General features: G+C 48.8%; 1 pseudogene; it reads left to right on the forward strand.

Annotated features, from left to right (window-relative positions):
• Positions 1–388: 388 nt before the first annotated feature.
• Positions 389–606, forward strand: LOC130294759 (U2 spliceosomal RNA; annotated as a pseudogene).
• The last annotated feature ends 11,230 nt before the right edge of the window (positions 607–11,836 follow it).

The raw sequence follows: 11,836 nt of genomic DNA on the forward strand, positions 1-11,836 counted from the left end.
TTAGTGCTAATCGGTTCATGTCTGCTTAATCATGCACCTTGTATTTTTATTGTGATATTTCTGAGATTTTAACCATGGTTAAGAGTCCTGTTTATTGTAGATTTTAGTCTTAAGTACAATTGTCTGTTTTTAGGATTATTGCCTTCTGCTTGTACTGCGTAGTCTGTGTTAGCACTGTGAGAATCCTGACCTGTGTCCCTCCATGTTGTTGAGTTTGGTTTTGAATATATACTGTCTTGAATTTTGAAAATTATCCTGTCTAGTATCCTGAAGAAGAAGGTATGTTGGGGGGCCTCTCTCCTTTAGGAGAAGGGCTTGCGATAGACCGCATCCTTTGTGCACTTTTTTTTAATTGTGACACGTTTGCCCTTTTTCTCACTTTGAATGGGTCACTTCTCAGCCTTTTGGCTAAGATCAAATGTAGTATCTGTTCTCATTAGAGCTAAGGACACATTGGAGCTTGTTCCAGGGCTCTCAGCTGCCACTGCATTGACTATGGACTAATATGGCTTCTGCACAGCTGACCAACAAAGCACAAGGATTTGTTGTGGATGGCTATTCAGGGGGGTTTGCCTCTCCGGTCATTCATGCATGCCCGCAACCTGTGTAAGACAAGGTACTGCCCCTGGGGCTCCTTCACAGGAGAAACATCTATGTACACTTTTTGGCAGTGCCCCTTTGCACAAGGTCTGTTGGAAACCCTGGAACTCAAACTCATAGACTCTATGCCCAGGAAAAGCCTAGCATACCATTCAGTAGTTTAAAACCGATTGATAAACAGCTCTCACCTCCCACTGGAAGCAGGTGTGCACCGACTGGCGGAAGCGCAACCGCCCAATACAGCAAACAAAGGTAGAATGTCCAGCACACAGTATGCGTTGCAATAGGGTTTATTGGCGTACGCCAATAAACCCTATTGCTACAGATACTGTGTGCTGGACATTCTACCTTTGTTATTCAGTAGTTTAAGGACTATTCCCTGGGGTTCATAGTGTTGAGGCAATCCAAGAGGACTGGTGCCTTATGAACTGTTTTTGGGACGCTATCTGCTACACAAGGTCCTTTCATTTTCTAGCAGTCTCCCAGTCTGACTGGCAGCACATGGTAAGTGTGCTGTTACACCGTGTTCACAATGGTGTGGTGCTGTGCGGCGTCCGTTGCTGCCGCGGCGCCGTGTCTGTGGGGGTGCGGCCCGGGGACTGGTTTGAGTGGCACAGGGGCCGCTCTGCCAGTGGGTCGTTCCCCCTGTGGGCACTAGTGTCGCGGCGGTGGTGGACGCCACCCAGTGCTGCGCCATTTTATGCTAGGGACGATAGGGACCCACTCTTAATAGGTGGCCTTGACGTGGGGAGTGGGCTTTGTACTTTTTAATCAAAATGTATACTAACAATGTATACTACCATTCAGTAGTTTAAAACCGATTGATAAACAGCTCTCACCTCCCACTGGAAACAGGTGTGCATGGACTGGCGGAAGCGCAACCGCCCAATGCAGCAAACAAAGGTAGAATGTCCAGCACACAGTATCTGTTGCAATAGGCTTTATTGGCGTATGCCAATAAACCCTATTGCAACGGATACTGTGTGCTGGACATTCTACCTTTGTTATTCAGTAGTTTAAAGGGTAGCTCCCACCAAGTACTGTATAATCTGATATGTCCCTACCTAGTAGTAATCTAGCCCTAACTCCCTACCTGGCTTAAAAAAATTTTTAATCACTTTAATAGAGCAGATTTAGTGCTTCTAAATCTGCTCTATAAAGCAGGGCAGGAAGCAGCGCTTCCCAACAGGTGCGACGTCACTGACGCCGTGCTGGGCGCTCGCTTCCGCCCTCACATCGTCTATGCATGAGTGTTATTTATCTAATAGGGTGCCTCCCGCTGTTTCCCAACTACAACTCCCAGCATGCCATGATTGCTTTTAGCTGTCAGGCCATGCTGAGAATTGTAATTGTGAAACAGCTGGAGGCACCCTATTGTCTAGTGTCATAGTGTGATGGTAGCAATCGCGCTCGTGGGCACAGGGACAGGGTGACGGGGCGGGCGGGGCCATGCGCGAGGCCAGTGGAGCTGGCCAATGCGCGCAGCCCCAGCTATCAGCGTGCTTTCTCTCGCCTGTTTGATTGACAGGCGGGAGCGAGCACCGCAGTGCCTGAATTTCGACTTCATTGCCAGGCTTAAATGAGTCAAAATTCAGTAGGGACACTATCTGACAAGCCAGGAATCACTGAAATAAAGAGGGAAAACATGTCCATCCAGGACTGCCACAGGCTGATTCACAGCCTGCTTAACCCCTTAAGGACTGAGCCCTTTTTCACCTTAAGGACTCAACCCTTTTTTGCAATTCTGACCACCGTCACTTTATGCACCGTCACAAAACTCTGGGATGCTTTTACCGTTTATTCTGATTCTGAGACAGTTTCTTCGTGAAATATTCTACTTTAACATAGTGGCAAATTTTCATCGTTACTTGCATCCTTTCTTGCAATCCCAAAATGTCATGAAAATTTGGAAAATTTTGCATTTTTCTAACTTTGAAATTCTCTGCTTGTAAGGAAAATGGATATTCCCAATAAATTATATATTGATTTACATATACAGTAGGTCTACTTTATGTTGGCATCATAAAGTTTAAATGTTTTTACTTTTGGAAGACATTAGAGGGCATCAAAGTTCAGCAGCAATTTTCCAATTTTTCCCGGAAATTTCAAAATTGGAATTTTTCAGGGACCAGTTCAGGTTTGAAGTGGATTTGATGGGCTTTCATGTTAGAGCGACCCCATAAATTATCCCATTATTAAAACTGAACCCATCAAAGTATGCAAAATGACATTCAGAAAGTTTAACCCTTTAGGTGTTTCACAGAAATAGCAGCAAAGTGAAGGAGAAAATTCAAAATGTTAATTTTTTACACTTGCATGTTCTTGCAGAGACAATTTTTTTTATTTTTACAAGGAATAAAAGGAGAGAAATCACCCCAAAATTTGTAACCCCATTTCTCTCGAGTAAGGAAATACCTCATATGTGGATGTAAAGTGCTCCATCGGTGCACTAGAGGGCTCAGAAGGGAAGGAGCAACAATGGGATTTTGGAGAATGAATTTTGCTGAAATGGTTTTTGGGGGGGCATGTCGCATTTTGGAAGCCCCTATGGTGCCAGTACAGCAATAAAAAACAACACATGGCATACTATTTTGGAAACTTAACCCATGAAGGAATGCAAAAATAGGTACAGTGAGCCTTAAGACCCCACAAGTGTTTGACGACTTTTCGTTAAAGTCAGAAGTGTAAATGAAAATTATTATTTTTTCACAAAAAATATTTTTTTCCCCCCAAATTTCATATTTTTACAAGGGGTATGTTACGCCGAGCGCTCTGAGTCCCTGCTCCTCCCCGGAGCGCTTGCGGCATTCTCCAGCGTGCAGCGCCCCGGTCCGACCCGCTGACCGGGAGCACTGCTCAGTTATCACCGGTGGGGATGCGATCCTCGTGGCGGAACGCGCCCACCCGCGGGTCACATCCCAGTCCTCTCACCTGCCCCGTTCCCCTGCTGTCATGTCCCGGCACGCGCGGCTCCGCTCTCTAGGGCACGCGCGCGCCGACTCTCTGAAATTTAAAGGGCCAGTGCACCACTAATTGGTGCCTGGCCCAATCAGTGCTAATCACTCCCAAACATATAAAAAAAACCTTCCCCTTCCTGCCCTTGCCGGATCTTGTTGCCTAGTGCCCTGAGAAAGCGTTCTGTGTGTTCCCAAGCCTGTGTATCCAGACCCTTGCCATTGCCACTGACTACGAACCTTTGCCGCCTGCCTTGACCTCTTGCTACGTCTGACCTTGCCTTCGTCTTGTCCTTGTGTACTACGCCTATCTCAGCTGTTAGTGAGGTCGAGTCGCTATCGGGGGATATGACCTGGGAGTTACCGCCGCAGCAAGTCCATCCCGCCTTGCGGCGGGCTCTGGTGAAAACCAGTAACTTCTTAGAACCGGTCCCCTGGTACGGCCCACGCCATCGCCTCACATCGCCAGGTACCACTGCCAAGCCTCGCTGATCTCACCACAGCCCAGCAGTCCCAGCAGATCGCTCAACAAGGACAGCAGCTGTCACAGTTGACTGTTATGTTCCAGCAACTTCTACCTCCACAGCAGCAACCATCTCCTCCTCCAGCTCCAGCATCTCCTCCACAGCAAGCTGCCGCCTCCATGCCCAGAGTCCGCCTGTCTCTACCTGACAAGTTTGATGGGGATTCTAAGCACTGCCGTGGGTTCCTGACCCAGTGTTCGCTGCACCTGGAGATCTTGTCGGACCACTTTCCCACTGAACAGTCTAAGGTGGCATTCCTGGTCAGTCTGCTATCTGGAAAGGCCTTGTCCTGGGCCACACCGCTTTGGGACCGCAACGATCCTCCTACTGCTATCATCCAGTCCTTCTTCACCGAACTACACAATGTCTTTGAGGAACCTGCCCGTGCCTCTTCCGCTGAAATAGCCCTGATAAACCTCTTCCAAGGAGACTCTACAGTGGGCGAATATGCCGTACAGTTCCGTACTCTGGCCTCTGAGTTGGCCTGGAATAATGAGGCTCTCTGCACGGCCTTCAAGAAAGGTTTATCCAGCCACATCAAGGATTGTCTGGCCGCACGAGAGATACCTTCTTCCCTGTCTTGATCTCATTCATTTGGCTACCCGCATTGATATGCGCTACATTGAAAGACACCAGGAGCTTCGCCGGGAAAAAGATCTTTTTTGCACCAGGCGTAATCCGCGCCTGGCTCCTCTCTTTAAGCATCCTTTGCAATCTGTTACTGTGCCTTCCGCCGAGGAGGCCATGCAAGTGGACCGGTCTGGCCTGACCCAACAAGAGAGGACTCGCCGTAGGAAAGAGAAGTTGTTTTTTTTTTTTGAAAGCCGAGGTACATGCTCTCAAATCACCCAAGTGCAAGTAAAAAGTGCAAGTGTTCACACAAAAAAACGTGCACAAGGATGCAGTCTATCGCAAGCCCTTCTCCGAAAGGAGAGAGGCCCCCCAACAAACCAAACCCTTCGCCTCCGGGCCAAAAGGCACCTGCGAGGTTCCAGGTACGTATCCCCTTTCGCCAAAGCTACTCAGGGACCAAAAGTGTTCCCGGCAAACAACTAGGCGTTAACCAGGTTGTCACCAAGGAACCAGTAAAACCGGTTTGGCATCCTGCCGAAACAGGATGCCACGGGGTATAGCAGGGAGGTGAGGAACCTAATGGCCTCACACACCTCCCCTAGACCGGCAGGAGGGACACCCAGAAGGGCTACCGCACCCTACCAAATCCTAGTGAACAAACGAACACAAAAAGTGGACACAGTGACAAAAAAATTTATAAAAAATAAGTGGATGTGCGCAGTGTGTAATACTGCCCGGATATCCGACCGGATCTATAAAAATTCCCCGATCCTAGCCAGAAGGCCGGGATACTAAGGGTGAGTGCCCAGAAGAGTGAGAGAAAAAGTGCGTGCTATGTGCTTTCATTCAAGTGGGGTTGCCAATCCCAAGTGAATTCCGGCACCCTGGTGTCACCAATCCCAGGGCACTTGTGCACCTCGGCCTTCACTCTAACCGGACCTTAAGGCCAGATCCAGTAGGGAACAGGTCTCATCGGGGATGACTGCTGTGCTATACAGCCATCCCTGGTACACCAGTCCTGTGTGGTTCCCCATCCTGCCTTGGTGGTCTTCCACACCGCCAACTAACAGGAAAGGTACTACACTTGATCTTAGCCAAAAGGCCGAGAAGGAACGAGAACTTGTGTCTATACTGTGCGAGCCTTGAGCATTTCTTAAAGGACTGTCCTCTTCGTCCTTCGCGTCAGGGAAACGCGCGCACCTAGTGAACGTGGGAGAGGCGTTACTAGGTGTGAATTCTTCTTCTCCACGTCTTACTATTCCAGTACGGATTTCCTTGCCCACTAAGTCCTCCTTCTCTGCTGAGGCCTTTCTGGACTCTGGTTCAGCAGGAAATTTCATTGAGGCCTCACTCATCAACAAGTACAATATTCCTGTTACCCATCTCGTCAAACCTCTCTTCATTGCCTCAGTGAATGGAGAGAGACTGGTCTGCACCGTGCGTTATCGCACTGAACCCCTGCTCATGGACATTGAAGTTCACCATCTTCGTATTGCCCAATTGTACTACAGAAATTCTTATTGGCTTGCCCTGGCTCCAGCGTCACGCACCTATCCACGACTGGGCCACTGGGGACGTTAAGAGTTGGGGACTTTCCTGCCACAAGCGATGTCTTAAGTCGGTTCCTGTCAATGAAGTCTCCATCACTCCTCCATTGCCAGGTCTTCCTAAGGCCTATCAGGACTATTCTGACGTCTTTTGTAAAAAGCAAGCAGAGGTCTTACCTCCACATAGACCCTATGACTGCCCTATCGACTTGCTCCCTGGTACCACACCGCCCCGTGGTAGGATTTACCCACTTTCTGCCCTGTAAACACAAGCCATGACAGAGTACATTCAGGAAAAGCTCAAAAGAGGTTTTATCCGGATATCTTCTTCTCCAGCCGGAGCTGGATTTTTCTTCGTTGCCAAAAAAGATGGATCTCTCCGCCCCTGTATTGACTACCGCGGTCTTAATAAAATTACAGTAAAAAATCGCTATCCTCTGCCTCTCATCTCTGAACTCTTTGACCGACTACGTGGAGCTAAGATTTTCACCAAACTTGATCTAAGGGGCGCATATAATGAATGAATGGAAAACCGCCTTCAATACTAGAGATGGTCACTTTGAATAACTTGTCATGCCCTTTGGACTTTGCAACGCCCCAGCAGTCTTTCAGGACTTTGTTAATGAGATTTTTCGGGACATGCTGTATTCCTGTGTTGTAGTCTACCTTGATGACATCCTCATTTTTTCCTCCAATCTAGAGGAACATCGCCTTCATGTCCGTCAAGTGCTTCAACGACTACGTCAAAATCATCTTTACGCCAAAATTGAAAAATGTCTATTTGAACGCAGCAGTCTCCCCTTCCTGGGATACATTGTGTTCGGTCAAGGTCTTCAAATGGACCCTGATAAGCTATCAGCGGTAGTAGATTGGCCTCGTCCCACTGACCTACTTATTCCCCATTTCTCCACCATCGTTGCTCCTATTGTAGCACTGACTAAGAAAAATGCTAATCTGAAATCCTGGCCGCCACAGGCGGAGGAAGCATTTAACCACCTCAAAGCCGCCTTCTTTTCTGCTCCAGTCTTGTCCCAACCAGATCCTCTGAAGCCCTTCTTCCTCGAGATTGACGCCTCCTCAGTTGGAGCCGGAGCTGTTCTCCTACAAAAATCCACTAAAGGAAAAAATATCACTTGTGGATTTTTCTCCAAAACCTTTTCTCCTCCTGAAAAAAACTATTCCATAGGAGACAGTGAACTATTGGCTATTAAGTTGGCACTTGGGGAGTGGAGACATCTTCTGGAAGGAACCCTTCATCCCATCACCATCTATACAGATCACAAAAATGTGTCTTATCTTCAATCCGCCCAGCGGCTAAATCCTCGCCAGGCTAGATGGTCGTTGTTTTTTGCCCGTTTCAACTTTCAAATCCATTTTCATCCCGCGGACAAGAATGTCAGGGCTGATGCTCTATCACGTACCACCGATGCCTCAGAAGCCGAGAGCCTTCCTCAGCACATCATCCCCCCTGAGTGTCTGGTATCTTCTACTCCTGCTTCTTTGGTGTCTATTCCTCCAGGAAAAACTTATGTTCCTCCACGTCTTCGCCTCCGGATCCTCAAATGGGGCCATTCCTCCCTTCTGGCTGGTCACGCTGGAATAAAAAAATCTATACAGTTGATTGCCAGACACTATTGGTGGTCCTCCCTGGAAAAGGATGTGACCGATTTCATACGAGCCTGTACAGTGTGTGCACGTGACAAGAACCCACGCCAGAAGCCTGCACATCTTCTCCTTCCTCTGCCGGTGCCTGAACAACCTTGGTCCCACATAGCCATGGACTTCATCACTGACCTTCCTTTATTCCATGGCAACACTGTCATCTGGGTGGTCATTGATCGTTTTTCCAAAATTGCTCATTTTATTCCGCTTCCTGGCCTTCTGGCTCATTTTATTCCGCTTCCTGGCCTTCCTTCTGCGCCACAGTTGGCGAAGCAATTTTTTCTGCAGATTTTTCATCTTCACGGGCTTCCCACGCATATCGTCTCGGATAGAGGCGTTCCATTTGTGTCAAAATTTTGGAGAGCTCTCTGTAATAAATTAAAGATTAAATAAAATTTCTCTTCCTCCGATCACCCCCAATCCAATAGACAAGTGGAAAGAGTGAACCAGATTCTTGGTGACTACTTGTGACATTTTGTCTCCTCCCGCCAAGATGATTGGGTCGATCTTCTGCCCTGGGCTGAATTCTCGTACAATTGAAAAAATTCTGAATCTTCCGCCAAATCTCAATTTTTTGTGGTGTATGGCCGTCACCTGCTGCCCCCCCCCCCTCCCCATTTCCACTTCTTCTGGAGTTCCTGCCATGGATGAATTAACCCGGGACTTCTCCTCTATCTGGAAGGAAACTCAAAAGTCGCTCTTACTGGCCTCTTCTCGTATGAAGAGACATGCGGATAAAAAGAGAAGAATTCCTCCTGTCTTTGTCCCTGGTGACAAAGTGTTGCTCTCTGCCAAATACATACGATTTTGTGTCCCTAGCTACAAGTTGGGTACTCGTTACCTGGGGCCATTTAAAATCAAAAACCAAATCAATTCTGTCTCCTACAAGCTCCATCTTCCTTCTTCTCTTCGCATTCCTAACTATTTCCATGTATCTCTTCTCAAACCTCTTATACTTAACGGTTGTTCTCCCAAGGTCACTGTTCCTGCTCCTGTTTCTGGCTCCTCTGATGTCTTCTCTGTCAAAGAGATCCTCGCCTCCAAGATCGTCCCAGGTAAAAGATTTTTTTTAATTGATTGGGAGAATTGTGGTCCATAAGAGAGGTCCTGGGAACCTGAGGCCAACATTCTGGACAAAGAGCTTGTCCGCAGATTCCTGGACTCCAAAAAGAGGGGGAGACCAAAGGGGGGGGGGGTACTGTTACGCCGAGCGCTCCGGGTCCCTGCTCCTCTCCGGAGTGCTCGTGGCGTTCTTCAGCATGCAGCGCCCCGGTCAGACCCGCTGACCGGGAGCGCTGCTCTGTTATCACCGGTGGGGATACGATCCGCGTGGTGGGAGGCGCCCGCCCGTGGGTCACATCCCAGTCCTCTCACCTGCCCCGTTCCCCTGCTGTCAAGTCCCGGCACACACGGCTCCACTCTCTACGCCGGCTCTCTGAAATTTAAAGGGCCAGTGCACCACTAATTGGTGCCTGGCCCAATCAGTGATAATCACTCCCAAACATATAAAAACCCACTTCCCCTTCCTGTCCTTGCTGGATCTTGTTGCCTAGTGCCCTGAGAAAGTGTTCTGTGTGTTCCCAAGCCTGTGTATCCAGACCCTTGCCGTTGCCCCTGACTACCTTTGCCGCCTGCCTTGACCTCTTGCTACGTCCGACCTTGCCTTCGCCTTGTCCTTGTGTACTACGCCTATCGCAGCTGTTAGTGAGGTCGAGTCGCTGTCGGGGGATACGACCTGGGAGTTACCGCCGCAGCAAGTCCATCCCGCCTTGCGGCGGGCTCTGGTGAAAACCAGCAACTTCTTAGAACCGGTCCCCTCGTACGGCCCACGCAATCGCCTCACTAACACAGATGATCCACTAATCGCATCCAGTCCGGTTCCTGACAGGGTAATAGGAGAAAATGCTCTCCAAAATTTGTATCCCCATTTCTTTTGAGTATGGAAATACCCCATGTGTGGACGTCAAGTGCTCTGCTGGCGCACTACTATGCTCAGAAGAGAAGGAGTAACATTTGTCTTTTGGAAAGCAAATTTTGCTGTAATGGTTTTTGCGGGGCATGTCGCATTTAGGAAGCCCCTATGGGGCCAGAACAGTGGACCCCCCCCCCCCCACATGTGACCCCATTTTGGAAACTACACCCCTCATAGAATTTAATAATGGGTGCAGTGAGCATTTACACCCCACTGGCATTTGACAGATCTTTGAAACAGTTGGGCTGTGCAAATGAATAATTACATTTTCATTTTCACGGACCACTGTTCCAAAAATCTGTCAGATACCTGTGGGGCGTAAATGCTCACTGTACCCCTTATTACGTTACATGAGGGGTGTAGTTTACAAAATGGGGTCACATGTGGGGGTTCCACTGCCATGGCTGCTTGGGAGGGGTGGGGTGGCAGGAGCAGTACCAGCTCCATCAGCAGCAGCCTGAGTCTAGTCGCTGATGAGTAGCTTTCTTCACCCGCATAGTGCAGCAACTCATCAGCAGCACCTGGAGCAGGACCTGAACCAGCAGGTGGTGGCATGCCTTGACATGCCCATTTCAACACACCTTGAAGATCTGCTGGACTTCTGGGCAGCCAAATTTTATTTGCGGCAGCAATTAGAAGAGTTTGCACTGGAAAAGCTGTCCTGCCCGGCCAGTAGTGTGCAATCAGAGTGGGTGTTAAGTGCGGCTGGGGCCATAGTCACCCCAAGAAGAACTCGTCTGTCCATGAAAAATTTGGAGAGACTGACCTTTGTGAAGATGAATCAGGCATGGATCAGCCAGGATTTCCAACCACCAATGCCTGATGCATGAGAGTAGATTGACCATGGTGCCACACCAACACTTCACAAATATGGATAGTGCAAAAAAGATTTAAGGCACTGCTCCCCAGTTACAAACATTCCTCCACATCAGACCTTTTTCACCCACCTTTGTTACCAGATACTGGTATTGCCACCCTCTGCACCACTCTGTCACAGGGTCACTTTCAGGACTCCTGATGCTGCTGCTGCCACCTCCAGGCTGTTTCATTCAGCCACTATATGGTCTCTTCTCATGCTTCAGCCAACTCCAGACTGTCTCATTCAACCACTATTATGGCCTCTTCTCATGCTTCAGCCAACTCCAGGCTGTGTCATTCAGTCACCTCCAGGCTGTGCCATTCATCCAATCTATGGTTTACTGATGCTTAAGCCAGCTCCAATCTGTTTCATTTAGCAACTACATGGTTTAGTGATGCTGCTGGGCCTAGAACATTACCCATATATGTTTATTGTAGCACTAGGTACCACACATCTTAAATGAAAATTTCAAAATTAATCTTTTATTCTTAGAGATTGTGAGACCCTATTGTCTCCTCATCTGCTGCCAACTCCAGGCTGTTCCATTCAGACCCTATATTGTCTCCCCATGCTGCCACAAACTCCAGGCAGTTATTCAGCCACTATATGGTCTCCTCATACTGATGCCACCTCCAGGCTGTCTCATTCAGCCACTATATGGTCTCTTCTCATGCTTCAGCCAAATCCAGGCTGTGCCATTCAGCCACTATATGGTCTCCACCTACTGATGACACCTCCAGGCTCTGCTGCCATGTGACATGTGACTCCTTGTTAGATTTGGCCCTATGTACCCCCACGCCGGGGCCCGGGACACTAAAACTTTGGAGTTAAAAGTTCAATTTCAAAATCCTTAAAGGGGTACTCCGTCCCTAGACATCTTACCCCGCTATCATTACTGCGCAAAGAGAGATCGCTCTGCACGTAATGATGGGCAATACAGGGGCCGGAGCATCGTTATGTCACGGCTCCGCCCCTCGTGACGTCACGGTCCGCCCCCATCAATACAAGTCTATGGGAAGGGGGCGTGGCGGTCATCACGTCCCCTGCCATAGACTTGCATTAAGGGTGATGTCATGAGGGGCGGAGCCATGTCATCACGCTGCTCCGGCCCCTGTATCGCCCGTCATTACGCACAGAGCGAACTC

Source organism: Hyla sarda, chromosome 10, assembly GCF_029499605.1.
Source record: "Hyla sarda isolate aHylSar1 chromosome 10, aHylSar1.hap1, whole genome shotgun sequence".
Lineage (NCBI taxonomy): Eukaryota > Metazoa > Chordata > Amphibia > Anura > Hylidae > Hyla > Hyla sarda.